The sequence below is a fragment of the Nycticebus coucang genome, chromosome 3 (genome assembly GCF_027406575.1).
Source record: "Nycticebus coucang isolate mNycCou1 chromosome 3, mNycCou1.pri, whole genome shotgun sequence".
NCBI classification, from domain to species: domain Eukaryota; kingdom Metazoa; phylum Chordata; class Mammalia; order Primates; family Lorisidae; genus Nycticebus; species Nycticebus coucang.
Genome location: NC_069782.1, coordinates 153557825 through 153577500, shown reverse-complemented (window position 1 = coordinate 153577500; position 19676 = coordinate 153557825).

Below are 19676 nucleotides of genomic sequence, written 5' to 3'. Positions count from 1 at the left end.
ACCAGACCTGAGATTGTACTATAAATCGATAGTGATCAAAACAGCATGGTATTGGCACAAAAACAGAGAAGTAGATGTCTGGAACAGAATAGAGAACCAAGAGATGAACCCAGCTACTTACTGTTATTTGATCTTTGACAAGCCAATTAAAAACATCCAGTGGGGAAAAGATTCCCTATTTAACAAATGGTGCTGGGTGAACTGGCTGGCAAACTGTAGAAGATTGAAACTAAACCCACACCTTTCACCATTAACTAAGATAGACTCTCACTGGATAAAAGATTTAAACTTAAGACATGAACCTATAAAAATACTTGAAGAAAGTGCAGGGAAAACTCTTGAAGGAATCGGCCTGGGTGAATATCTTATGAGGAGGACTCCCCAGGCAATTGAAGCAGTATCAAAAATACACTACTGACCTGATCAAACTAAAAAGCTTCTGCACAGCCAAGAACATAGTAAGTAAAGCAAACAGACAACCCTCAAAATGGGAGAAAATATTTGCAGGTTATACCTCCGATAAAGGTCTAATAACCAGAATCCACAGAGAACTCAAACATATTAGCAAGAAAAGAACACGTGATCCCATCTCAGAGTGGGCAAGGGACTTGAAGAGAAACTTCTCTAAAGAAGACAGACGCACAATCTACGAACACATGAAAAAAAGCTCATCATCCTTAATCATCAGAGAAATGCAAATCAAAACTACTTTCAGATATCACCTAACCCCAGTAAGAGTAGCCCACATAACAAAATCCCAAAACCCGAGATGTTGGCGTGGATGTAGAGAAAAGGGCACACTTCTACACTGCTGGTGGGAATGCACACTAATATGTTCCTTCTGGAAGGACGTTTGGAGAATTCTTAGAGACCTAAAAATAGACCTGCCATTCCATCCTATAATTCCTTTACTAGGTTTATACTAGGAAGACCAAAAATCACTATATAACAAAGACATCTGTACCAGAATGTTTATTGCAGCCCAATTCATAATTGCTAAGTCGTGGAAGAAGCCCAGGTGCCCATCGACCCACGAATGGACTAGCAAATTGTGGTACACGTATACCATGGAATATTATGCAGCCTTAAAGAAAGATGGAGACTTTACCTCTTTCATGTTTACATGGATGGAGCTGGAACATATTCTTCTTAGCAAAGTATCTCAGGAATGGAAGAAAAAGTATCCAATGTACTCAGCTCCACTATGAAGCTAAATTATAGCTTTCACATGAAGACTATAACCCAACTATAGCACAAGACTATGGGGAAAGGGCCAAGGAAGGGGAAGGGAGGGGGGAAGACAAGGTGGAGGGAGGGTATTGGGTGGGGCCACACCTAAGGTGCATCTTAGAATGGGTACAGGTGAAACTTACTAAAGGCAGAATACAAATGTCTACATATAATAACTAAGAAAATGCCATAAAGGCTACTTTGAACAGTTTGATGAGAATATTTCAGATTGTATATGAAACCAGCACATTGTACCCCTTGATTGCACTAACGTACACAGCTATGATTTAACAATAAAAAAAAAAGAGAGAGAAGTCCCCTGTCAGTGTGTCACTTGTCAGCTGCTGCTCCTTGGTATGGGTGTCCAGGGTTCCCAGGAGCTGCTGAAGCTTCTAGTTCAAGGAGACCCTTGCAAGAGTGGGTCCTCTTTAGGGACAGGGAAATTTTTTTTTTAATTTGATAGTTTTATTTGTTGTGGGTTTTTTTGTTTGTTCGTTTATTTTTTGAGAGTGAGCCTCACTTTGTCACCCTCGGTAGAGTGCTGTAGTGTCAGAGCTCACAGCAACCTCAAACTCTTGGACTTAAGCGATTCTCTTGCCTCAGCCTCCCACGTAGCTGGGACTACAGGCGCTGGCCACAATGCTCAGCTATTTTTTCATTGCAGTTGTCATTGTTGTTTAGTAGGCCTGGGTCATGTTTGAACACACCAGCCTCGCTGTATGTGGCCAGCACCCTACCCATTGAGCTATGGGCACCGAGCCATGGAATTTTTTTTTAAATAAACTTTTAGACTAGTTTTAGATTTATAGAAAAATTGTGAGTTCCCATATACCCTACACCCAGTTTCCTCTGTTATCGACATCTCAATAAATCAATGCTGACACATTATTGTTAACTAAATAATAATTCATTAATTCTTAAATTATGATTAAAATAAAGTACAATGAATTAAATAGTAATAAGTGACTATCTGATTTCCTTAGTTTCTCCCCAGTGTCCTTTCCCAGTACCAGGAGGTCATCTGGGATATGACACCTAGTCATCAGGTTTTCTTAGATGTGATATTGTCATATCTCTTTTGGGTGTGACAGTTTCTTAGTCTTTCCTTGTTTCTGGCGACCTTGATGGTCTGGAGGAGCACTGGTCAGGTAGTTTTTAGGGTACTTCTCTACTGAAATTTGCCTGTTGTTCTTTTGCTTAGACTGCAATTACATGTTTTGGGGAGGAAGACCACAGAGGCCAGCTGCCACTCTCATCACATCCTGTCGAGGGTACGTACTGTCAGTGTGATTTATCCCTATCAATGTTAACCTTGATCACCTGGCTGAGTTATGTTTCTTTGTCAAGTCAGAACTTTTTTCTTTTAGTGGACCCAGAGTTGCGGGGCAGGAAATACAATAATATTTTGTCACTGGGTGTGGTGACAGGCAGTAAATAAAGTCACATCTGCGTCTAGTCCTTAGTTCCTGGAACCATGCATTCTTCCTTCTGGGAGAGACAGGCAGGCCATCTAGAGGTCTGTGGTTTAATGCACATACTGGGTCCTGTACTCAGAGATGTATTCCTTGTCCCTATAAAGTGTCATATTCAAACCCATTGACTCCACGAATCCCGCGGTAAGTCACTTGCCTCTGGGATTGCCCAGCCAGAAGGGTGCATCTTCATTTGAGTGAATGAATCGTCCTCGAGGGTTTGATCAATTTATGCGCCTGGAATACGTAACTGTGGTTCCGCTCATCCACGATGATTACAGACATTCTTGTATGCTCAGCTTATTACTGGAAGCTTTTCATATTGCCAAATGCAACAGTAATAGTATTAGTAATATTGCGTTTGAAGGAGCCCAAACTGGGAACTTACACAGCAGAAGACTCATTCTCTACCCGGCACACATTTTCCAAATATGCAAACTAGTTCCAAGAGACATTTGGGTAATTTTTGATGACTTTGCTGTAACCTCCCCTGGTCTTGACTGCATTCCACTTTTGATAGCCTTTGAAGACTAAGGTACATGAAAAGGTTCTCCGGGCACCGTGGAGGCTGTCTGTCTGATCGTCTGTCGTAGGAAGCGCTAAAAGGCGGTTGGAATGAAAGCTTAAGTAAGCACTTAGATATTAGAGGGAGAAATGTACTCACAGCTGTGGGTAAAATAAGCAGATAGAACGGCGCTCAAATTAGATGTGATTTTCCCCCCTAGAATTGGCAGCGTGTAAATGAGGTTGGCAAGTGACGGCAGGCATCAGATGATACCGAATAAGAATGGCAGAACTGCAGTGCCAGCTCGGTGCCAGGCGGCTCCTGTCAGGTGATCCGCCCATCCATAAAGAAGCAAATAGAAAAGACTGCAAGAGTCGGGATGCTGCGATGGCACAACTGTGATTCGGGGAAGGCCAGCAAACCAGTGTTCAATCAGCGTACACGTTTGGCTGAAGTCCAACGGAATTGTGAGTCCAACATCTAATTCACTTATGCCGGCTCCACCCACCATCCCCCATAGGCTCAAGAATAAATAAGATTGCTCTACTCAAATGACTCTCTCATCAAAGAAGATGATCAGTCTTATGGGTCCATTTTCACCCCTTACTGGGGAAACTGATGTTTCTGGTGCCATTTTGGGAAAAACAAAGAAATGAATCCAATGTAGGCTACATTGGAATGAAAATAAAGACGGCTTTCTAAAGCTACCAGTGGAGGGAAAAATAAATAAAAGGTAGAAGGATTAGACGTTGTCTTACAAGTGCAAGCAATGTGGCCTAATTGCATGTACCCTCATATTAATCAGAAACTTTTAAAAAATCACCAAAAAAATTTTTTTTAAATATAAAAGGCGTAAGTCAAAAGCACGGAATACTCTGCAATTATCAGCTAATGCATGTAGTCAACTCTGCCCAGGCTTAAAGTTATAGATTTGCATTTTCTTTTCTAAAACAGTTTTTTAACACTGACATCTTGGCCCTGAAGACAGATGTTTGTTCACTTGCTTAGAATAAAAAATGGAAACACAGAATGGAGTGGTGTTTTTCTGGCTTTTTTTTTTTTTTAATTCAAAATATATAACCTAACAATAGGATCTAAAGAGAAAGGGTCTGGTTTAAAGAAAAAATAAGCTTCTTGCAAGGCCATCTCTATGGCCTTCTCATGTCCATATAGAAAAACAAGATAACTGAAAAGAAGTCAGTCTGTTTAGGTTTCACACTGTTCAGAAAACAAGCATGGTTTCCTCTTCAGTTTTCTCTTTTGTAAACATTTTGGTATAATAATATTGCCTTGCATTTTAATTTGACTGACTCACAGTGGGAGGTCAAGTCTGATAGAGAAAGGAAGCCTTTAGGCATCACTGCATAGAAAAAAGTTCAGAACTCAAAGTCAGGGGTGGGGGTGGAAACTGGAATGCGGCGGGGGTGCTGCAGCTGTAGGTGAAACAAGAGAAGTTGTGCTGACCGTGGACCATGAGCACCCCATCTCCTAGACCTTGGATAAGCAGAGGCAGGGCACCTGTGCTCAGGCTTCCTCGTGACAAAGAAACAGGATTATTTGCCGACAGTGGTTACTGAAGGAAGACCTGCCCTAACCGAGAGGATCCTTCTGCAGGCCCTGGCCAGGTGGACTGTCTACCTGCTGGAGGGACCATGCATCTGAGCACAATTTTAGATTTGAAGCAAGATCAAAAGAGAACCAAGAGCTGAAGGCCTATGAAGCATCTCTCCTGCCAAAGTCATTTCTGTGGCAACCCTTCGGCACTGCTGATACCTGTGTCCAGATGGACGCTTTGACCTTGGCTGAGGCAACTCAGGTCCTCTTCTGTCCATGCCTGGCCTGGCCTTGGCTGGAATACCACAGAGGGGCAGGAGGGGGTGGCCATCTGGTGTGGGAGGTGTTGGCCGTAGGTCCTCTCAGGAGACAGGTGGTTCAGCGGCAGGAAGAACTTAGCAGGCTGAAACTAATCTGAAGACAGGTTGACTGCTGGTGGTTGTGAAGCTCACAGAAATGTCACAGACCAGCATGGACAGTGGAGGGCAGAGAGGCTGGCCATGAGGAACTGGGTCACCCTCGTCACTGCTCCCTGGGGGTGGCTCTGAGTAAAGTCCCTGGACCACAGGCCTGACCAGCAACGGAAGAACAATCACCCCAACGTGAGAGGAGAGGAGAAGGGGCCAGGAGAGGAGAGGGTCCTATGAGTGGGACTCCTGAATTTGGACCACTGTCCCCAGCTTGTATGTCCCAAGCCTTTGAGTGCCACCTGGCAGCTTCTTGTGGAAGTGACTGTCTAACTGAAGATGTGTGATCAAATCCAGAGTGGCCCCTGGGGGTTAGGATGCCTCAGAGAGGGAGCAGCTGCAGGAAGGGCTCCGTCCTTGCTGCACTGGACCTGTCTCCACCAGCTCAGTGCCACCCAGAGCTGGACACATGACCAAAGAACTCCAAGAGGCTGTCCCTGTGGAAGACACACCCAGAATGGGCCCAGCTGTTCAACACACTCACTCTTAACCTTGGTGAAGCTACAGGTCACATTTGTTCAGCTACTGAGTGAAGGAGAGAAGCTGGTGGACAGACTATCTAGATTCCTCTCAGGGGTGGGGACGTTACAGCCAGATGACTGTGAATTTGAGTCCAGGCTGCGCAGCTTACAAGTTACATGACCCTGGGGAGAGAGCCTTTCTCCCCAAGCCTTCATTATCTTATCAGGTGGTGTAATAATGTTTCATTTAACCTGAGGTTTGGTGAAATAAAGCTCTCAGACAAGTGGGTGCACAGGGTAGGTGGGTCTCTTCCAAGTTGTCATTTCTCCTAAGATCCCTTCAATTTAAAAATTCTGTGGACACTGGGAAGACACAGCTACATCTGTAACATTTTGGGAACCCTGTCCCACTAGAGCTCACTCAATTTTATAGATAGGGGGTTCTGTAGGGAGACAGTGCAGGTGCCCCGTGATGTCTGGACTGTATGTGCCTAAGCAAGTCACCTGTCCTTCCAGCTTCAGTTTCCACATCCACAGAACCAATGAACCAGACCCTGGTCTAATGCCATCCCCAGAAACCCAGCATCCTCCCTGGCCCTGGACCCTTCCTGAGGGGAGTCCCACTGTCAGAGATTCATGCTGATGTGGAAGAGGGTGAGTCTTCAGAGCAGTGGCCCTTGACCAAGGGGCACATTAGGACCACCCAAGAAGCAGTGTCAAGGAGAGTGCAGCCAGCCACCATCCTCCCTTCCCATTCTGAGGTCTGAAGCAGAGGCCAGGGTCTGCTTTTCCAAAAGCTGGGGTTTAGTGGGTGGAATGACGTGTGAAGGGAGGAGGCAGCATGGGGGAACAGCACCAAAGGAAGACTGAAAACAAAGAAGAGCGTGTCCAGAAAAAGGAACGGCTAATCTAAGACTTTCTTTCCAAGCTGATTATCTTTGCAAAAAGGTCAGATTCATCCTTTATTAATTCAATATCAATTTACTGGCCATGCTGCATGCCAGGGGTTCTGAATCCTGAGCCTGAACACCTTAGTGATGGAATCTCCAGACTCCTGACTCTCCAGAAGAGGAGAACGAGGTTCAAGAGGGGTGTGACTTGGTCAGTGTCACAGGGCTCCAGACCCCCTCTCCCTCCCCCAACCTGGCCTGGGGACTGCAGACACAGTCTGTTTCCTTGTCCATGCTTTTCTGATGAATTCAAGGCAAAACCCAGAAATCTGTATTTTCTTTCCAACATCAGCAGATCTGGCCACACAAGACACGGGGCCTGTGTTTCCCCTGGTGGGGACCTGCCAGGTCATGCCTCCCTTCACAGGAGCTGAGGGTCTCACTTTGGCCACAGTCCCAGCCGCCACTATGCCATTTTATTGTGACACCTCCCTGGCCCTGAAGGCAGTAAGTTCACAATCCCTGCCTCAGAGACCAGAAGCTGGAAGGAAGAGACGCCTCCAAACCTTCTCCCAGATCCACAAACAAGGAATGTTAGAGAGTCAAGCGAGTCCTTACATGTTCCAACATAAGAATAGTGACATACACGTAAAAATTAAGAAGTATACATTGTGGGCGGCGCCCGTGGCTCAGTGAGTAGGGCGCCGGCCCCATATGCTGAGGGTGGCGAGTTCAAACCCAGCCCTGGCCAAACTACAACCAAAAAATAGCCGGGCGTTGTGGCGGGCGCCTGTAGTCCCAGCTGCTTGAGAGGCTGAGGCAAGAGAATAACATAAGCCCAAGGGTTAGAGGTTGCTGTGAGCCGTGTGACGCCACGGCACTCTACCTGAGGGCGGTACAGTGAGACTCTGTCTCTACAAAAAAAAAAAAGAAGTATACATTGTATATTTACATTTATATTACAAACAATATTCATTGTCTATGGGATATTGTCAATGAGCCTGAAATCACTGGGATTCTTTCAGATTTCAGAATATGGGGGGATTTTGTCTGAAGGACCTTGATGTCCCCAGTGGGCCATAAAAGTTTAAAGGAGCTTTTTTCAGTTATTTGCCTAACCCCATGTAGCTTGCTACAGAGGAAGGTGGGTTTGTTTCCCACTGTCTTGGCCAACTTCTCACCCTGCCCCCATCCCCACCCACCATCGAGGGACCAGGCACAGCGCAAGGCTGCCAGGCGTGGCCGCATTCTTTAGACATTCGTACTCACAAATTCGTGTCTCTCACTGAAAATGTTGAACCTGCACAGATCACTCCATTTGAAAACCCCTAGTTGTCCTTGTCTGCAGACAATCCACCTATTCACTGCAGAGAATGAAATTACAATGGGTCTGGCCTGTGCATCTTCTTGCTCTCTCTTTCTGAGACCTCAAGCCCCTGACAGGAAGGTTGTGCAAGGAGTTTTGAGCATGGTTCTCAAGGCAGATGCTTCCACACTTCAGGCTCAGAATGCATCAGGCCTTAGCGAACACCTGCAAATTGGGAGCAATGAATCCAGTGTTTTTAGATCATTTTATTACAGGATGATGGAGCTGGACTGGGGTGATGGAGACTTCATTAACCAGCTGATAGCTGGAAAACATCATTGCCCTGCCCCCCAAAAGCTGGAGCCCAGTGAGTAAGTCCAAAGCACTGGTTAGGCAGGGGTGGAGAGACCTACACAAACACCCTTTTTACTTGAGCCTTCTCAAGGAATAGGGGAGAGGATGGAAGAGGAGAACCCAAAACCAACCATCGACAGGAGTAGAGTTTTGTGCAGGAGCTGTATTCCCTCTTTCCTGCCCTCCCGTCATTGCTGTTCATCCTCCCCACATCCTCAGCAACGTCCTTGCTCCACAGACTTGTCTCAGCCCCCAGTTCAAGTGCGACCGCCCCCATCCCTTGCACGTGATCTCTTGTGTACCTGGCTCTCATTTCTGCTGCGCGGCTGTCCATGACAGCCTACATCTGTCAGAGGTCAGCTCCTGGCAGGGGCAGGAACCAAATCATATGCATTGTATGTCTACCCCAGCCCCACACTCAACTTAGAGGACCTAAGACAGTATTGAGCCCAAAGTAAATGCTCAAGAAAAGTTTGCTAAGGTAGGGAAAAATGACAGAGTTCACAACTACAGGGAAAGACGAAGGAAATGTGCAAGAATGATGTGTTGAAGAAAGCTTTGATGTAAAATATCCCAGGGCCAGGTACCCCCACAAAAAAGAACCTTAGTTGGAAGTTACGATCATATCTTAATGTGACGGGCCACTGGTGCCGGCTCTGTGCAGGACACCAAGACTGTTACTATTATCTATCAAAGCTGGGCAAAACTCAGCCCAAATGTGGCTGAAAACCAGGATCTAGGACTGTGAGTGAGAAGCAGGAGAGGCACCTGACCCAGCCACAAAACTGAAGGAGGCACTCACTTTCAGGGTGGAGGAAAGTGCAGTTTAACATATGTCATGGTGCTGTAAAATAAAAGGGCTCGGCCGGGTGGTTCTTCTGCAAGTGCTCTCTTGCAGTTGTAGCTGGTTAGCAGCTGGGCCTGGAGTAATCTGGAAATTCACTGAAATGCTCAGACAGCTGGGTTTCTCTCCCTCTCCACGTGGCCTCAGGGCCTCTTCCCGTGCTATTGCCACACAATGTCTCCAAAAATATAGTCTTGTATGACGTTTCAGGGACACCAACAAAGAACATTCCAAGAGAGAGGAAGCCAAAGCCAGCAGTCGTCTTAAACGCAAGTGCCAGAGCTCTGCTTCTGAAGCATCCTTTTGGTTAACTCAGTCTCAGGATCAGCCAGATGCAGAATGGGAAAATAAACACCACCTCTCAACAAAAGATGTGATAAATAATGTGTGGCCATCTTTATTCCATCATGATGAATTAATAAAGAGAATAAACCATTCCCTAATTCTCAGAGGAATTATGGAAATAATTGCCACTGTCTCTGAGTTTCAGTTTTGTCATTTGCACAGGGTGTCCCAAAAGTTACCACACACAGGGAAAACGGAAAATTGTAGCTAAATGTACTCCTATTTATAAAATATCCATTACAAAATTTTACAAAGAGGTGGCCAACACACAGAGAATTCATAAATATTTTGTAAACGTCAGGTGCTGGAAACACAGTAATGAACAGGACAGATGACTTGTTCTCGGTGAAATTACATTCTAATGAGAGAAACAGATTGTTTAAAAAGGAGCCACATACATTAATTATACCTTGGGGTGAATTCTACGGAGGAAAGGAAGAGGGTGCCGAAAGAGAGAAGCACAGGATTGGGAGCAGGGGAGAGGCCCTGATCCAGGGCTAAGGTCCCTCAGGAAGGGTCTGCTCAGAGGTGGGCTCAAGCCAAGGTCTGAATGCTGAGCATGGAGGCGGCTGAGCACCAGAGATGGGGGACCAGGCCATGGGGGGGGCTTTGAACAGGGAGCAGGAGCACACTTTGTGGAGGGAACACATTTGCTGTGTGGCTTACCAGTGAAAAGTAAAGCAAGACAAAACGCTAAACAATCAATTTGCAAACACATTATGAGCCCAGAAAGCCAAGCAGTAATAGCTCTGGAACTGCAAAGGATTTGGTATTGACTAATTCTATTGAAGGCTTGAATGAAGAAGCAGAAATATCCCCCGTGATGATTTTGAGAGCAATAAAGCTGCAGCCTGGCTCTCTCCCAAAGCCCTGATCTCTTGAAAACGTTTGCTCCCCGGGGGAAAACACTCAGGGACAGGGTGGTGGGACCCTTCAACCTGCCTTTCCCTCACAGGACCCCCTTCTTGAGACTTACCACCAGTTTCCAGGGTCCGTCCATCTCTGTCCTCTTCCCTCCTCCCAAGTCATTTCCCCATGTCCAAGCTGCCCCTAGATCCTGGGTTCCCTCTTTCTCTCCACTCCAGACCTGCCTGACGTGCTGCACGACGTCTTCTCCGCCACCACAGCTGCTCCACGGACCTCCACCCATCTGCGCATCTTCACCGCAGGCACTGCGCTCCAAGCAGCTTACCATCACTGCTGCTCCACGGACCTCCACCCACCTGTGCCACCCCACCTAGGCTTCTTGGTCACACAGAACCACTCCAGTGTGGAAATCCATCCAGGCACCCCCCTCCACCTGCCCCTCTCACTCCCTTGTCCCCCCACCCAGGCTCTGTGACCTCCTGGCAGCCTCGGAGCCCCAGAGCTTTCCCGCACATCTCAGTCTGGGTTTGCCTTCATCCCTAATGATTCCAGGAGTCAGGCTCCTCCAGGCCCCACCTTTGTGTGTCCCGTCCTAATCTTTACACCACACTGCAGATGAACCACTTCTATGTAAGCCCCTCAGTACCCCCAGTCCTAAGCTCTACTCTTCTGAAGCCCACTCTCACTGCATGAAAAGCCTTTCAGCAGGGTTGCCAAAGACCTCCATGCTCCCAACCCAGCTCTCAGCTCCCACCGTCCCTGACCCGTGGGCAGCTTCACTTCCTCCTCCATACATTTTCTCTACATAGCTTTCAGGAATGTGAAAGCTATGCCAGGCTCTCTGGGCTTCCTATGACAATTGCTTCTTCTTAGACTTTTGTTGGTTTTTCTTCTTCACCCAACTTGATTTTGGAGTAACCCTGGGCTCAGTCTTTGCTCTTCAACCCTGAGTTCACAGCCACGTTCTCAGTCATCCCCCCCAGCCCCGGGCCTGCATGCTGACAATTCCAAACGTTTGTATGTTTGTAGCCTGGAAGTGGCTCCCAAACTCAGTATCTGCATATCTAATGGCCTCCTCCGCAAATACCTCAAACCAGCTTGTGCAAAACTGAACTCCCGATTTCTTCCCTGAAAAATGTGTGTGATCCTTACTCTCTTCCAACTCGATTGGAACTATCTTTACAAATTTCTGAGTCAATCCTTTTAAAGTAAAACAAAACTTCTCTCAAATTCCACATTCTAATCCCAAAATATATCCGATTCTAGTTTATTGCTGAGAAACTCAAATCAAACCAAAACATAAAAATATAACTACCTAAGGGCACTGGAAAGCATCCCAGATCAGCCAGATTCCGGGGAAGCAGTGAACACTTGGAAGAAACGGATGATACTGGATGGGTCTCCTTTTCTTATGGGTGTTATCCAAGTGAAAATATACACAAAGTTGTATGGTTAAAAATCCAATAGAAAATCTTTAGTCTTTCTGGTTGAAGAACAAAAGAGAGTTCAAGGTGGTCTTACCTGATTTTTAAAATAATGGGAGAAATACTGGGAAGGAGAAGACCAGGGAAGTGCCGCCCCAGATTCAGCGTATAAACTCGATCTAAATCCCTGGCTGACATTAGCCCTGAGAAGGGCAGATTCCAAGAGGCTCAGCTAAAGCTAAAAAACACTTAACTGATGTCTGAGTAGCCACCTATCACCGGGAAGACAGAGTTTGGGGTTGTTTCCAGCCAAACAAGCACCTGCTTAAAAAATAATCATACTTCAAAGGATTAGGACAGAACCCAGCTCCACAACATCACATTCGCAGTGTTCAAAATACAACCTAAAATTACTCAACACACAAAAACTGAGGAAAACATGACCCCTTTCAAAATAAAAGACAAATTTTTAAAAGACTACCTCTTCTGTATTTTTTAAAGGTCCACTATAACATATTGTAAAATATCACAAATACACCTGTCCAGAGTCTGATCCCATCTGACCACCTCCACTGTCACTGCCATGTTGAGAGTCAACATCATCTCTTGCTGGGAACACTACACCAGCCTCCAAATAGATCTTTCTGTTTCCACTTTTGCTCCCTATGGTCTACTCCCAACTCAGCACCCAGAAAAATTCTCTCAAAACATGTCAGACCATACCAGCCCTCTGCTCAAAACCCTCTGATGGCTACCATCTCACTCAGAGAAAAGGTCGAAGCCCTTACAACAGCAAATACAGCCTTAGGTGGGCTGGGCCCTGTACCCCGCACCCTCTGCCCTCACATCTCCTCCTCACGCACTCTGTGCCAGCGCCCCAGCCCTCCTGCTGCTCCTCAGCCTTCGGGCCATGTGTCCACCTTGACTCCAGTACTCCTCCTGCCTGCATGCAGTTCCCCAGACACCTGCCTGGCTGGTTCTCTCTCCTCCGCTTAGCTACACCCCCTCTGAATACTACAATTTGCTTGCAACTCCATCCCTAATACGTTGGAAACACCTCAACTGGTCTAATTATTATTTTTCTCTGCATGACTCAAAACCTCTGACATAATACCTAATTCCCTCATGTTTATGTTAATTATTTATGGTGGGTCTTTGCAGCTGGACAGGAAGGTCCAAGGACAGGAATCTTTGCCTCTTGTGTTCACTGATACATGCCACATGCATAGCCCAGCGCCCGGATCATAACCAGTGAAATGAAAGAACACATAGAATGAGGCTAAGTACACAGTCCCATCTCTTTTCCCCTGCAAGGGGAAAAGGATAGAAAGGAGATCTTTAAAAAAAAATACAGTCTTGGAAAATAAGAAAAGGAGACTTGGCGCCTGTGGCTCAAACGGCCAAGGCGCCAGCCACATACACCTGAGCTGGCAGGTTCGAATCCAACCCGGGCCTGCCAAACAACAATGACGGCTGCAACCAAAAAATAGCCGGGCGTTGTGGCAGGCACCTGTAGTCCCAGATACTTGGGAGACAGAGGCAGGAGAATCGCTTGAGCCTAGGAGTTGGAGGTTGCTGTGAGCTGCGATGCCACAGCACTCTATCCAGGGTGACAGCTTGAGGCTCTGTCTCAAAAAAAAAAAAAAGAAAAGAAGAAAAGGAGTCTGCAGCTGGCCAGATGGTTGGAGGAAACTCTGGGAGTTAAGCTACAGATGGGACAGATTGATGGTCAAACAGGGCAGGCAGCAACTTCCATGGTGAGATGCTGTCCTCATTGCTGGGGTAGAGCTGTCAGAGAGCATCCCACTGTGAAAGGGGGACAAATACTGTGTTCTGTAGAAAACGCCCATGAAGAAAATACCTGTAATTGGATAGTGTACTCAAGGAGCTAGATCCTAGCAAACAGAGGAGAAGGAAAAGAAGTTCACAGAGTAGACAAGGTCAGAAGGTCGAAAACCTGTAAGAAGGTTGGATTTGATGCCAGTTGCTACGGGAAGCCAGTGGACGGATAAAAGCAGAGGAGTGGCCTGATTAGGTACAGAATGTTTGTGTGTCTCTGGTTTCTTGACTTTAGGATGGATTACAAAGGAGGAAGGCAAGAAGGGAACAAGGAGATGCATCAGGAGTCAGTGTCAGGAATCCAGGCATCTGGAGACAATGTCTGGAAAGAGGAAGGGCAGACAGGAGGCAAGAAGGGTTTGATGGGTGGCACCTGTAGCTCAAAGGAGTAGGGCACCGGGCCCATATACCAGAGGTGGTGGGTTCAAACCCGGCCCTGGCCAAAAACTGAAAAAAAAAAAAGGGGGTGGGGGGGTTTGAGGTTTGAGCACATGGGAGGCACCACCTAGAAGAACCACTGATGTATCAGATGCCTGTGAGGGAAAGAGAGGAATGGTGCCGAATCCTAAGTTTTTGGCCTGACTGACCAACGGACTGTGATATCATTTACTAAAATGCAAAAGACTCAGGTGGGCTTAAACAGACATGCCAACTGGCCTGCCAAAGTTGTGTGGGTTGTTCCCCTCAACAAGTCGGTCCAAATTCTAGTGCATGGGGTTTATAAACGCAGTTCTGCTTGTAAGAAATATGTGTGTACAACAGGCTGCATTAGGATCTGCACTAAGCAAGAAAGGAAAATTACAGTCTAATATCTCTCATGAACACGGATGCAAAAGACCTAAACAGATATAAGCAAATCGAATTCAATGATAGATAAGAAACAAAAGATATCATTATTAAGTAGGGTTCATTCTAAGAATGCTAAGTTGGATTAACATTCCAAATTCAATCAAAATAATGTACTATACTATCAAATTACATAATCATCTCAACAGATGCAGAAAAACCTTTTAATAAAATTCAATACCCATTCATAATAAAAATAGGAACAGTAGAGAACTTCTTTAAGAATGTCAACAAAAAAATAGAATAAACATCATAACTTAATGGGGAAATATTGAAATCTTTCTTCCCTGAGCTTGGGAATGAGACAAGATTACCTCTTATTGCTTTGATTCAGCATTGTACCAAAGGTCTTAGCCTTTGTGATAAGGCAAAAGAAAAAAGGGGGTTAAAGACAGAGAAAGAAAAAACAAAACTGCCATTAGTCATAGTTACGTTTAAATACTAGAAATTGAAAAGAATATACATCTAAGTGGATTTAAAGTCACTGGAAATATGTTTAGTATATGGAAATGTATTGCACCAGCAACAAACAAATAGAAATTAAATTTTAAAATGGTATCATTCATGGCAGCATCAGAAAACAAAATATCTAGCAACAAAGCTAATGAAAGATGTTGCAAAATCTATATACACAAAAAAGACAAAACAGTGGCAACGGAAATTAAAGGAGACTTAAGTGAAGAAAAGACCAAAGGAAAGAAAGGAAGGAAAGAAGACAAAAGGTAGAGTGCAACAAATTCATGAACTGGAAGAGTGAATATTACAAAGATATCAAATCTTCCAAAATTGAGTTATAGGTTCAATGCAATTCCAATAAAAATCAGAAGTTTTTATATGTATGTGCAAACTGACAGGTTGATTCTAAAATTTGTAAGGAAATGATAAAGGCCAAAAATCAGTGAGACAATCGCAAAGAAGAATAAGAGTGGAGGGTGCACACCTAACCGGCCAGAGATGGAAGCTCATTACAAAGCCACAGTAATTGAGGTCATGAGGTACTGGTGCAATCCTAGGAAAACAGAGGAAGGGGACAGAACCCAGAAACAGATCCACACAGCCACAGTCACTGAGTTAATGACAAAAGAGACCCAATTCTAGGTTAACTGAAGGTCAACTTGGGAAACAGAAAATAATAAAGCTTTTAGAAAAAAAAAAAATAGGATAACATCTTCACGGCCGTGAAGCAGGCAGACATTTCTTATGCATCCCAGAAGCACTGACAAGGGGAAGGTTGACAAGTTAGACCACTAAAAATTAAGCACTTCTAGTCAACACAGCCATCAGTAAGAGCAAAAAGTGGCAAACTACAAGGAGTAACAAGGAACTCACTTCCAAAACATATAAAGAACTCCTATAAAGAAATAAGAAAAAGACACAGAACCCAATAGAGAACTGGGCAAAAGGCACGAGCAGGCACAGAACCAAAAAAAAAAACTATCCAAATGGCCCAAAATGTATAGAAAAATTTCAAACTCATTAGACATTAGAAAAACACAAATTCAACCACTGAAAAATACTAATACATATCCACCAGAGTGACTAAAATTTAAAAGACTGGTATTACCAAGTGCTGGTGAAGAAATGGAGCAGCTGGTTCTCCCTACATCCCTGGTGGGAATTGGATACCGTCTATGATGGCTGAATACATGCACACTTCATGGCTCGCTGTCTCCTCCTACTTAATGGAAATGGATACAGTATCTTCCTTAAAACATGTGAAAGCATATTTATAGCAATGCTGTGCTATTTTTAGTAGCCAAAAACCTGGAAACAACTTTGGAAGTAGAATTAGTAAATAAATGATGATATATTCCTATCATGGGATAATGTTCAAAAATGTCATCTGTGCATCACACAACAACACAGGTGGCTTCACAAACAAAATGCTGAGTGAAAGAAACTCTCCGGATATTGTCACTTGATGAAAATGTATTGAGTTTTATCCTGATAATTTGTGCTGTTTGTGGCACAGAAAGTTTACTTTAAATAAAAATGAACATTAAACCCATAACAAAATAGCCGATCCATCTGATAAAAGAATAAGTAAAAACAAAAACTAAAAATATTATCACTGAGAAAAACATTCAGCGGACCACCTGAATAGCACAATGTGTCTGACTAAAACCAGGCTGGTCGTCCATATAGAACAGAGATCTGCAATCTTTTTCTGTAAAGGGCCAGAGAGTTAATGTTTTAGGCATTGTGGGCCACCCAGTCTCTGTGACAGCTACTCAACTCTCTTTTCAGCGACTATAGACAATATGTAAATGAATGGACTTGGCTGTTTCAATAAAAATTTATGAACGATGAAATTTGAATTTCATGTAATTGTCTCCTGCCGTGAAATCTTATTATGTGTTTTATTTTTTTTTCAACCATTTAAAAATTTTAAAAATCTCCAGAGACCTGCAAAAACAGACCATCTTTGCCCTGAGAGCTGTAGTTTACCACCCCTGTTCTAAAAGACCTAATCAAGGAAACTGCATAATAATGTAGAGCAGAGACAAAACAGAACAGCGCACTCACAAAATCGGAAAAGGGGAGGCGCCTGTGGCTCAGTGGGTAGAGCACCCGCCCCATACAACAAGGGTGGCAGGCTCAAAACCGGCCCAGGCCAAACTGCAACAAAAAGTAGCCGGGCGCTGTGGCAGGCACCTGTAGTCCCAGCTACTCAGGAGGCTGAGGCCAGAGAATCGCCTAAGCCCAAGAGCTGGAGGTTGCTGTGAGCTGTGACGCTACAGCACTCTACTGAGAGCGACAAAGTGGGACTCTGTCTCTAAAAAGAGAAAAGAAAATCAGAAAAGATGAAGAAACAAGTATGACAGACCTAGGAGGAAAAATATCAGTTTAGTTAGAATTCCAGAAGCAGGGGGGGAAACTGAGGAAATAAAGGCACAAGTTGAGGTATAAATGTTCATATTGAGAGGACCTCGGGGATAAATGAGAAAAAGGTCCACATGGAGATATTTTTGGTGACATTTCAGAACTCCAAAGATAAAGACAAAATTCCAAACTGCTCCAGAGGAAAAAAAGGCATTTTGCCTGGATGGGTCTGAGTGTCAGACACACTGATCACTGGAGGCTTGTGGCCAGGGCCTCACAGCACTGTAGGAAAGGGCTTTTGGTCCCCCAAGTCTATACACAAACTGTCAGCGAAATGTGGGAGCAGAGAAAGATTCTCTGAAAATGCAACACACCCTGTGTAAAATAAAATGAAGATCTCGGGACAGCCTCCCTGGGAATCAGCCGTGTTTTTCCAGGGAACTGCTGGGATCGAAATGTGGGGTTCTGCAAACACGGCAAACTGCTCGCCTTACAAGTCTTTCCCCTATTCACTTTGTGAACTAACCCCAGTGCTCTTCAGTGAGAGAGGGCAGCGTGCGTCAGGCAGGCAGCTCAGGAGGTTAAATATGAATTACTCCAAACCATTTACGTTTCCAAATGTGCAGGCAGGGGGACCCTGCAGTTGGGTGTTACTGGCAGGGCTGAGTCCTTTTGAATTCTGACAATTGTGCTGGCTGGTGGAGGGGGAGATCAGACCCAGGTCTGTTTGGTTGTGAAGCCCCTGGGCTCCAGAACCAGGATACTCTTTGCCACCTCCTCCGCTATCTCTAGTTGGGTGCTGTTGTTATATCATTGATTATATTTAGATTTGGAAATAACCCCAAAAAGTCAGGCACGGCTAAAAAATATAAGCAGTTCTTCTTTCATGTTTACATGGATGGAGCTGGAACATATTCTTCTTAGCAAAGTATCTCAGGAATGGAAGAAAAAGTACCCAATGTACTCAGCCCTACTATGAAGCTAAATTCTAGCTTTCACATGAAGGCTATAACCCAACTATAGCACAAGACTATGAGGAAAGGGCCAAGGAAGGGGAAGGGAGGGGGGAGGTTAGGGTGGAGGGAGGGTAATGGGTGGGGCCACACCTAAGGTGCATCTTAGAATGGGTACAGGCGAAACTTACTAAAGGCAGAATACAAATGCCTACATACAGTAACTAAGAAAATGCCATGACGGCTACGTTGAACAGTTTGCTGAGAATATTTCAGATTGTATATGAAACCAGCACATTGTACCCCTTGATTGCACTAATGTACACAGCTATGATTTAACAATAAAAAAAAAGTTCTCATCTTAGGAATGAACTGTTTTCTAAGATTTTATTTGTAAGTTGGCCATTTGTTGTATATATAAAGTGTCTGTTAGTGGAGGACTGCTCTTTTGATTTTGTTTTTATTTTATTTGTTTGTCTTGCAACTCCACGGTGCAGCAGGCCTCCCACACCTACGTTGCCCTTTATTATTTATTGTACAGTTCACACGGGGTGTGCTGGAGTCAGCTTCTACCAGCTCATAGCAACTAATCATGTGCGTCTCTTCCCACCTCTGCCCTGGGTGACATTACGCTGGGAGCTAGAAATCAGCCAGGGTAGAAGTATTCACACCACAGAAATCAACAAATGGTACAAACCAGGCTTCTCCCCAGAGAGCCGATTGTTAGCGCTCACCAGCACACCACTCAGTCGCGTCTTCCTATGTCAGGAAGCAGCTAAGTGGAGACTCACCATTTGTAGGAGAGGATGGACTACCTGCATTCCTCTCTCCTGTCATCCCTTCCAAATGATGGCAAATACCAAAAAAAAAAAAAAGATGCAAGTGGGTGAGCAAAGGAGAGGGAGGCCATCGGCCAGAGTCAAACATGGGGCACTTCTCAGCCTCACCTCTTGCCCCAGCCAGGGTAACACCCAGCCCTGGGAGGGCTCCTGCGACCTCCAGCAGGCAGGACAAGCCTGTGCCCTGTGCCCCGAGGTGGTCTTCCCTAGATGCTGAGGCAGGGGGTGCTGCAGAAACTGTGGGGCTCCTACACTCACACCCCCCAGAAGTGTGGGGAGGATAATGTCCCTTAGGGACCCCTCAGAGGATGGGCCTGCACTATCGGGCCATCTGATGCAGAACGCCATGGTCCAGCTCGTCCTGCTCCCCTGGATCACACCCCTTCTCCTACGCTCTCCTGCTGGAATTTGCTCCCTAATAAGGAGATACCTCATTAGTCTTTGCCTCTGCTTAGCCCAGACTCAGATGAAATTTATGGAGAAGAGAGAACGGACAGCAAGTGGGAACAGCCCCGGCCCAGGCAGGGAGCAGGGGTGGGAGCTCTGGGCAGGGTGGAGCTGCTCAGCCCTCCAGGACCCTGGATGCCCATGAACAGGAAACACAGTGAGGACAGAGAATGAGACGAAGAAACAGGCAGAAAAAAAATTAAGGAATTC